Genomic DNA, 10,991 nt, shown 5'->3' with positions numbered 1-10,991 from the left:
ACCAGGCACCAATATAGAACAAGTTACAATTAGTTATCTGTTACCAGCAAACTATACCGGGATAGTAGTCATTGCACAGTGGTTTATCGGGAGGTAGGTACCTGCACAGTGCTAGGTAGGTAGGTCCTACCTAGCATGCAGTACTTTCCCATCCAGCAATTTAGAGGTTAAGAGAAGCAGGAAACTTTTGAGAGTTTTGTTACTGCTCCAGCCCAGTCTCCCCCCTCTCAGCTGTGCCTCCCTCCCCCTGCTCTCATTCTCTCTCTCCCTCCCCTCCCTGGCTGATTACACAGCCCTGGCCCCTTATTTCCTCTGGATTGTCCAGCTTCTTTCTCTCTCCATAGACTGCACCAGTCCCCTGTGGCTTGGGGGGGAGACGGGGCACCCTGTCAATGAATCTGACTTTGTCTTTAAACTTAGATACAGGGACCATTCTCAGGATTCAGCGCCAGGTCTCCAACTTGGAAAAGGGACTTCTTCTTTTTCATCATCATCAGTGCATGTGGCTAAGGATGTGATTTTTAGGGGGTACCAGATGGCATCTGTCTGACTGGTGGTCCTCAAACTGGGGCACGGAGAGTTGCACAGATAAGGTAAGACCACTCTTGCATAGAACAATAGGAGTATGGGGGCTGAGCTAGATAAAGGGGGGGGGGGGGCAAGACCCTCAAATTGGCTGAAACACAGATCTGCTCCAGCTCCGATGTTCTCTGACTACACCACAAAGGATATATAAGGTTACATGTCCTTAGGAAAATGATTGTATCCATCCCGACTGCCGCGCCGAAACATTTCTATTACTTTATACTCCACTGTATACTATCCTCATTGTGTTCTATCACGTTCTTCTTACAAGTCCCGAGAGACTGCAAGGATACATCGGTGAATCATTCCCACTGAGTCAGCAATGTATGAGTTGGCTTATCTAGTCGTTGTGTCTGGTTGGGTCTTTCGAGGGTCTCATCATTCATTTTATACTCCAAAAGTCTCCATTTGCACATTGGTTCCCAACCCCTTGAACATGTTCTTCAAGTAGTAGGATCCACCATTGTCTTTCTGACCCATAACTCTTGTAAATGACACGACCTCCTTACAAGTGGCTTCCTCCTTAAGGACGTGGGATTTTGAGAAGAAACAGGTGTAACTAAATAGCTAGACAATAGGACAATAGTGATGGGGAACGAGATGGACCTTTAAGGCTTCCATACGAATTCAGTGACTGTCAAGATATTTTATTGTAATTTGGGGATACAGTCAAAGTCATATGGTACCATCCCAGGGAAAGTTCATTTGATATTCATGTAGTCATTTTCCTTATACCTGAATAGCATCCTAGTGCAAATGACATTTGTCAAAAGATTCCATTCAATTGCTTGGTGACTAAGGTCCTTACAACTGTTCTACTAAGAGTTTATTCAGGTCTTTAACTGCACGTATAGTAGTAGTAGGTCTTGAGCATTGTCCTCCTTTTCTCTTCAGTATATAATGTCTGCAAACACAGCTGTTCCCTGGATAGTCACACATCTCCTGCATTCGGCAAGGCCAAAGCTCCTTTGTTAGATGAACATGTGTGTAAATAGTGCGTTCTCGACAAACATCGAGAAGATTGGTAAAGGGGGACTGCAGTTGTTTCGGCTGATGGGACAAAGTTCTGGGGGTAGGATCTGATGATTTTAGCACAATGGACACCACAACTTTGGCTACAGTGTGCTTTACAGAAGGTTCACATTATGATTGTGCCATCTCAGGAACGTATATGGGATGCCAACATGTCTATGCATGGACAGAACAGACACAAGCCCTGGTGACTTTAATGGCCCAAACGTGGTCAGCTAGTGACTACATTTGGGTCCATTTCCAAATGTATATATGTCTGGGCTCGGACCCAAAAATGCAGCAAACCACGTTTTTGGGTTAGAGCCCAAAGACTTAGGAAATACGTTAAGAAAATGACATAAATGTGGGTCTGTGTTTAGGCCATAAAGTCAATGGGCATGTTCCTTTCCATGCATGTCTACGCCGACATCCTATTTTGACATTTTGCCGACATGTACGTGTCTTTGATATCGCGGATGTTTGACTAATGGCTGGATAATATAATTCCTATTGAGGCCTTATTTGCCCCAGGACAATAGTGACTCCTGGCATCTCTTCCTTTCCAAACTATACAGCTTTTCACCCAATTCCTTTCTAATGGTTATGGAAAAAGTCCCAGCTTTTATGACTTTCGAGTTTTAGTTCATCCTGAAACTTTAAAAGCAGCTATTCATATATTTGTTAAGTGAGTAAAACCCTTGACCCGTGAGTCAGACTGGCCCTAAAAACTTCAATAAACCGGACTGTTTTAGTATGAGTAAGACTGACACGGTTGTGTTATGAGTGGCAGGACTCACCAGGGGTGGTAGACTTTGTGACGCATCAGGTAAAAGGAATATACCAGTGAGACAAGAGAACAGCTGCCAATGTAGTGTGTCACAGGGTCGGGAGACAGTATGGTCTCATATATATCCATGGGATGGTCGGTACCTTCGAGACCCATAAACAGTGGCGTCAGTAGAGTCTCTACTGATGAAACCCTCAAGAGCATTGTCAGTTTCTGTGATGCCTTGCTAGAGAGTCCCAACCTACACCTGAAGAAGGAAGCCCTCCATAACTCATAAAACGAGTCCATAACTCATAAAACGGGAAACATACATATGGGTATATGTTTGTATATACTTGGAGTATCACGTGCATCAATAACGTTGAACCATGTCTACAACCTTTCTCACTTCCTACAGCTTCATAGGGAATATTAAAGCCTGCTGAATGTGTATCGTAGACTGGGTGGCCAGCTATGGCTGGACCATCTGGTGCAAATGTGTACATCGTCTAATAGTGCTTGCTGTCTCCAAGAAATGCCAAGAATTCACTCTGTAAAGTCATGTGTATTGTTGGTGAGCACAGCTGACATGTGACGTACCACATGCACATAGCAGCCGTCCTTCATACATTTCAGTGTGCATACTATTTATCTTTGTCAAGTTATCAGCCTTGGACTGCAGGAGCCTGTAGACACAAAAACTTTGGCACGCTAAATTCTTCCCAACATTGGCCGCACCTCCTCATACAGAGTAGTTTGCAACTTGTGTGGTTGTTTTAAAGGAGCAAAATGTAGTGATACAAGTTCATACAAACCATATCACCCACCCTGTGAACCCTGGACCCAACCCCCAATATGAGGAACTAACACTCAGGGAACAAATCTGGAGAAACTATCTATCGGTGAGGACAATATGCCATCCACCATAATAAAAACATATTAAAAGTGGACTCCTGTTCTAAAATTGGTATACACCATACAGTTCCATCCCCTCTTACCTTTCCCCCTACCCTCTGAGTATGGGGGAATAATAATTGGAATCCCCCTTTAAGGCCTATCTAACTAAACAATTATGAGGGTCTATCTTCTAATTTTACAGCCTATGGCCATGTTCACACAACGTATGTTTAGCATAAATCATGGCTGTTGTTGCAATTTGCAACAACGGCTGTGATTTATGCTAAAAATACGTTGTATTTGAATAATTGGAATCCTGGACAGAGCCTATAAACGTAGTATAAGCTCCGGCTGGGATTCCATCCGGCCGCACGAAAAACTGACATGTCAGTTCACACAATGGAGCAAGTGGCTCCGGCCGCACTCTCCATAGTGTGCAGCAGTGAATTTGGATGCGGGCGCACACTGGTGCGCCCGCATCCAAATTCACCTGAAATAAAGAACAACTGACCATTACTGCAATACTGGTCGGGATGATCTTCAGTAACACCAGTAATTCTGTGACCCGGCCGGGTCACAGAACAGCCGGTGTTATATACCATGTGTAAACATGGCCTAACTCTTTAAGGCCTAAGTCAGTCCCTTGCCTTCACGCTTCCTTAACCAAGAGTCATTGGGATGATCCCAGTTTCCCCTGATCCCACTTGCCTAGGTTGATAGATCACTGCTTGTTTGTTTATAGAGAAAGATCTAGTGGTCAAGGCTAACCATGCTGGGAGATGATGCTAGGGATAGCCTCGATGACTTGTGGTTGAGGCAGCATGAAACTGATGACTGGTCCCTTTAACTAATTTTTTTGGTCAGCTATCATGCTAAAACCAGGGCCCATTGCATGGTCTTCTTGTGGGCCGGTCCAACTATAAATTCCCATCATGTAAACATGACCTAACAGAATATTTGATGAGATGATGTCTGGGTCTTGGTATACCTCCTCACTGTTCTGCCTTCTGCTTCCCATTGACTGTGCATAGCATTGTCTTCCTGTACGCTGAGTTATAATAGGCTCTGCTATGTTCCGGTGCCCTGCATTCTTCTATAATTTATGATAATATTACCTACCGACCGGTTTCGTGTTGTCTATGTAATAGGTAAAATTGGTTTCACATGTATGGTGGTGTGCTAGTGAATGAGGCAAGTTACTGCTATGATTTTATTGGGAATGACAGGGCTTTCCAATGAGCGAATTTGCAATGAAGTGAATGTTTCACCTTCTGACATTTGGTAGATCTGTTTTCCATTACATAATAAAGCCGCCCCATGTATGTCAATGGAGTCCAGTGCATTTTGACATTTGTTTGGGTTGAAGTGCATTCCAGGCCCAATACTCACATGTCAAGAGATGTCAAGACACTCCTTCAAAAGACATAAGGACCAATGGTAACGGCTCAATCTGCCCCAAGTGGTAGGAGAAGGATATTACATCTTAGGTCATTGGTATTAAGCTGTCGCTGATGGTTGTGATCTCAGTGTGGGGGAAGCCTTCTAACCCCGTAGAGTAGATCCCATAGAGACAAGTCCAAAAATAGGAGTATTCATTTCATGGACCAATGTGGTTGTCTAGCAAGGGGCTTTGCGTTTCACAAAGCCTGAGCCAGAGTGCAAAATGTTTGTAATAATATACAGACATGGACTGAATTCAGATCTGTTTCGGAGTGCAACATGTAAGAAATCAATCATGTCACTGGATTTGATGTATATTAATGGGTCACGCTTTCTGTAAGTAATCTGGTGTAACAGGGCAACGTTCTGGAGATTACTGGAGAGGTCAGTCCACTCCTTAGGGATTAAAGGGGCCATATATATTTTTGTCAAAATGGGTCATTTAGCCAAGCACATGTGGTGCTCTTACTGTGTCATATGGTTGGTGTTGCAATTTGGTCTCCGAGTGCTGATCTGGATTACCGCAGGGATGGGGCGGGGTTCTTCTCCCCATATCATATATACTTATATAAGGATGCAATATGTACATATGGTTAGTGTGTTTGTACATGATATATGGCTACGTCCCCACCTGTGCGGCATCTGGTATCACTATTATTAGTGTCCCGTTGTTCTCTACTTTAGTCCTTCTTGTTTTCTGCTATATTACGGCACCAGTGGTGGCAATGCACAGGTTCCAAATAGGATTGTCTACATTACTCTCCTTAGTATGTAAGAGGGGCTCTGCAGAACAACACAGATGTTGCATTTAAACAAGTGGTACAACCTTTCCGAGTAGTCCTTCACTTGGGTTTTGGAACTCAATTTCTGCTGAAGGTCCCACCGAATTGGGCTGTGCCAAAGTTGGGTCTTACCTTGTCCTAGCATATAACTATGGGCCTCTGTGAAACTACTTTCTAGTGCCCCATTTATTTTGTGGGATTATCCCATTCACTTATGAATTCTCCTGCACCCCATTTGGTCCTCCAGGCCACCACACCACTAGATTTCATGGGACCCAACTCTGTAAGCGTGCAAAGTGCAAGTTGTATGATACTCTGTGTGACACAATAGTACAGACCCCGAGCCAAACAGTGGCAGATAGAGTTCCAGTCCAAGTCCTTGTTCATGGGGTACCGCCTCTTCAAAGGACCGTTCAGGCTAATCTGCAGTAGCAATATAACAATAACTTTCAACACAGGATGCTTAATATTTGCAGAACACAATGTTAACTCTTGAGAGTTCCTCGACTGGGCTCCGGAGGAGAAATAATACTGTGGAACGCGTCCCCTTTTCCCAACCATTCACTCACTAAGGCAAGGAGGACAGGCCTTGTGTCTGATTACACGTCTCAGTCCCCGTCCTGAAGGGTTTACTTTTTGCCACACGGATCAGCCAAAACGGTCATGGTCTCATGGTCCATCGTTCTCTTTGGCTCCCTGGCTTGTCTCATGCTGGTTGTAAATAAGCTTTCAGCTCTCTGACATTGACCAGCTGAGCCCCATAACATGTAGTCAGCTCACCTATCTGCCCTTCTCTTGGTCTATTCTTATTCCAACAGCAACTGTTCCTGTAGTACAAGCAATTTAGGAAAATGTGTAATATATCTTATCAGAGAAAAATGTTTCTTTCTTAAATCCTCATCTTCACCTCAGTCCCCTTTTGTCTTTATAAGAGGGACTTGCAGCTCCCTTAGAGATCAGTTTACAGGCTGCCATATAGAAGTAGATAGAGAGAGGGTGGTAAGGAGAGAGAATGATTAGAGTACAGTGAGTAGAGGTAGCCAGAATCACAAAATTCTACTGTATTAGATCCCTCAGTACTTAATCCTCAGGTTAGACTACCTTATACTGCTTTATAACATTCCCCATGCTGCTGCTGCTTCTAAAGCTGTATATAGAAACATAGAAGAGACTTTGAGGCCTGGAGGAAGCGCTGGAAAGCATGAAATGGCCATTGGTGAGGCTGTGAGGAAAGTTGAGTAAAGGTGCTCTATGTTCTTGTTAGAATATCTTTTGGATATTGAATAAAGTTCAAGTTTTATGGTGAGTGCCGCTGGACATTATATTTTTTTGTTTATTTTTCACTTGATGTTTACTGCTCTTCGGAGTAAAGGGTCGAGCTGCAATGCCACACACAACCTGTGGACAGGGGGGAGCTGTCTTTGGATAAAAGCAGTCTCGTTTTTCTCATCTTGTACAACCCCAATAACATCTGGAGAACCAAATGTGGCTGGGAATGACTTCTCCTTGGGACGGTCAAGGGTCGCTTCATAGTAGTCTCTGATCTTCTGTTCCAGTAATAATGATTTGGGTCAACTGAAGGCGAGACTGAGAAATGATCAAGCAGAAAATGGACATGCAACAATTACTTGAAGGGTTTCTGAGAAATTCCGCCATCCTTATTACTGCCTTGTGATGTGTTTTATCATGTTACTTACTCCTCTAATGATTAAAATGAGCCCAGTAATTAGAGGATTGTAGGAAACAATTATCGCCCATCCCCCCTTTCTCCGTCCTCGTCCTACATGGATGGGGATAAGTAGTTCCAGCGATGAACTTTTGCAGACCACATAGTTAATGTTCCATTTAACTACAAACTTCTCCGTCCCAGAGATGAGGGACAACATGCAGATTAGAAACTTGTACGAATATCGTCTCCAATGTCATACTATGTAGAAAAGCCGGTAACGTCAAGGTCCTAAAGAGAGCAATTTCATGCTAAACTGGATGTTCAGCATACCCAAAAGAATACACTTGGGGGTAGAAGAGATCCTAGAACAAAATCAGTGTCAACTTACATCGCCATTGGTATGGGAGGAACAGTGTACAAATGCAGGAGAAAGGTCTAACAGATGTAGTGACATCATTGTGTCCACACTACATTGTGTTATCCGTACTAATCCCAACTTACACTTGGAGGAGGCATGGAACCAACTAGAGATGAGTGAATCTTGGGCACGCTCTGGTTCGTTGAAACCTGAGTGTGTGGCATTTGATTACTGGTGGCTGAAGAAGTTGGATGCAGCCCTATGGAGTCCTGGAAAATATGGATACAGCCATAGAGCATAGGCTGTATCTATGTTTTCCAGGACTCCCTACGGCTGCATCCAACTTCAGCAGCCACCGGTTATCAAATGCCACACACTCAGGTATGGACGAACCCGAGCGGGCCCGAGGTTTGCTTATCTCTACTACCAACCACATAAAACCAAAATGTTCTTCTCATAGTCCAGAAATTTGGCTATGTTTACTCTGCCCCAATATGTAAGAAAAATGCTGCTCTAAACCCTCCTCTCCTTGACAATTCTTCTTAAATGTTGGGTGTTTTAGGTGAGATGGCTTATAAGATGACTATGAGGTTGTCACACCCCATAGACCGTTACCCTGGAAGGATCACTTCATAGGAGGAGTTGCCTTTTGGGCCTTAAAGTTTGGGGTTCCCCACTCAAGACCCCCCACTATTAGCAAGGAGAGATACTAACAAGGAACAGCTCCCTCTTTGGTGGACTATTCATTTCACATAATAGAAAATTTAAGATCTACGTGGCTGGTCCCAACATTCCCCCATCACTCCACCCATTATTTGGCCATACGTATTTCATTGCTGACAGATCTCACACAAATCAACTGGATCTGCCAGAAAATATCTAATTGTTATAATTATTTTTAAGATTAATTCTCAATCTTTGTCATATGGTATATTATACCCAAGGCAGGATTTCAAGGGGGTTTCCAGCATATCAAAAATGATGACCCCCCCCCCTCCTCGCACCAGTCGGACCAGCTATCAGGGATCTAGGATGGAGGAATCTTCATTACATACTTGTTCTATGAACATGAACTTCTGCACCCTCTATAGTCCTGCCATTAACTGAATGTTAAAAAGGCAAAGTACTAACAGTGTGGAGAAGAAGGGAGGTCTGGGAGACCCCATAGTAGCGACATTCTTGGCCACTTCTCCTGGGATCCATGACAGTATCTTATAGGATGCAATGTTACAATGCAACTTGGGTGCTAGTGTGGATCTTCTTCCATACTTTTAGGGTACTATTAGACAAATCGATTTTTCGTTTTCTCCAAATAATGACTGTAAACAAGTACCCTTTCGGAACGACCTGAAATCATTCATCATAGTACATGGAACGATAGTCGTTAGTTACGATTGTAATTATGATCAGTCGTATACTCAACTGGAACAATTGTAATAACGAACGATGTGTACATACACCAAAAGACTTGTATACGATGAGGGAACGGTTAAAGATGATTTAATGGTGAGCTCTAAAGATGCGATCAACGACAGTCGACCAAATTTTCATTAGTCGTTTGACCGTTGCCGGCATACACATGGAAAGAGTATTGATTCAATTACATTTTTCGCACAATAATCTTTCCGTGTATTATTGTAACACAATGGAATATCAAACACAAGCACAAGCCACATAAAACTCCACAACCCGAAAGCGGCTGTAGACAAAAAACAATTGTCCCTAAAACGTTTTGGCCGACAATTCTACTGTCTGATTCCCCCATTAGCGGGTTCATTTAGTACTACAGGGTGCTTTGGAGGAAGGAGAACAGACAAAACCACGGAAAAACATTTTTCCTGGCAGACGGAATAGGTATTGGATTATCTGTGGATCCCATCAAGAATGTCAAGGTCCAGTGATCTCCCATCATCAGCATTGGCTTGGATCAGTGATGGGAACATCATCAGGCTGCGTATTCTACATGTACCATCTATTGGTTACATAGGAGTAAGGCAGAACATATTGCCTGTGAGAAAACATGTTTTTTTTTGTTTGTGGGAGCGCTGAGGCCTCTCGCACCGGCTCATATTATGCAGAAAGCATTTTACGATATCTGATCCCAAAAGTATTTTTGGAAACATGTCAGATATTTTGGAAACTGATTGTTTCCATATTTGGAAGGGTCAGAGAGCAAGATTGTAGAGCGAGTGTGTAATGCACACCGCCGCGTGTACCCAATGTACTTTTTGTGTGAAACGCGCTGCATCATGTGCAGGGGAGACGCGCCTCCCTTTTGTGTGCTGGCGTAAACACTTTTTATATTGTCATGGGGGTTTTTTGTTTTTTATTTTTCGCTCGGTTCATGAGGCCATTTTGAGTTGCACATTCTAACGTTACGATGCATTTTATACAATCTGTAGCGTGGAACGATAACCTATACAATGTAGATGCTGAAAAATCATAGCAATAGAGAACAACTACTAAAAATCGAAACATGAAACTATTTTGGTCAGCTGCGTGGTCGATGATGAACTTCGACAGAGAAGGCATGAGGACCATAGCCTTTCAGTCTCCTATCCCCATCATCAGAACTCCGTTCAACAACGAGCATATGCTCAGATTCCAGGAAAAGAGGAAGGGACAGTTGTGGGTGCTCCTGTGGGATGATCGATGCCAGGAAGAATGCTATGCCACCACTCGATAACCCTAGGATGTCACTAGGGTCAAACAGCTCTAATTTTGGATCCTCCTTCCTGACTGTATACCCCTGAGCACTGCTCTGAAATCCGAGCCGAACGGTCTGGAAACTTAAAGGATAAGAACTCTGTACACTAGCAAAATCCTTTGATTGGGAATACAGCCCTCGATGACCTAAGCAGACCCTTTAACTCTTTCATTTCTGGATGACCCTACGTGAATGTGTATGGCATCACCAAACTTAACTTAAAAGAATGGCTTGTTGGTCTATATACCTATATATATATATATATATATATATATATATATATATATGTATATTCTTTTTTTCTGACTGTAATGAACACTCTCTTCTTAAAGGGGTTATCCAGTGCTACAAAAACATGGCCACTTTCCACACAGCACCACTCTTGTCTCACAGTTTGTGTGGGATTTTACAACCATTGAATTGCAAACCACACATGATCTGGAGACAAGAATGGTGCTGTCTCTGGAAGAAAGTGACCATGTTTTTGTAACCCCTTTAAAGATACCTTACTAACCTACCAGACATCTTATAACACGCTTAGATTTAGCCCCAGTGAATGAACAAACCCTAAGAAAAGCAAAGGTTGCAATCACTATCAAGTTTTCATGGTGTCACATTTATGGGGTGCGGAGCATTGACGACGTATATTTGGCGTACAATGATGCAGTCACTCCAGACAAATACAAATGGTGTAATTACAGTAAATTCTATGCAGAAGTCATCACCTAAATGGCAGGTGGGGTCTGCAGCAGTTAGATGTTGCGATACCAGTCCAT

At 43.1% G+C, this 10,991-nt stretch overlaps 1 protein-coding gene across 1 annotated transcript in view; it reads left to right on the top strand.

Annotated features, from left to right (window-relative positions):
* Positions 1-294: 294 nt before the first annotated feature.
* Positions 295-10,991, top strand: part of PLEKHG2 (pleckstrin homology and RhoGEF domain containing G2) — a 59,542-nt gene continuing 48,845 nt past the window's right edge. The window contains exon 1 of the mRNA XM_069943646.1: positions 295-593. The gene's annotated coding sequence lies outside the window, so the exon portion shown is untranslated. The remainder of the gene's footprint in view (positions 594-10,991) is intronic.

This window comes from Dendropsophus ebraccatus, chromosome 10, assembly GCF_027789765.1.
Source record: "Dendropsophus ebraccatus isolate aDenEbr1 chromosome 10, aDenEbr1.pat, whole genome shotgun sequence".
NCBI classification, from domain to species: Eukaryota; Metazoa; Chordata; class Amphibia; order Anura; family Hylidae; genus Dendropsophus; species Dendropsophus ebraccatus.
This window is presented reverse-complemented; position numbering and strand designations above follow the sequence as displayed.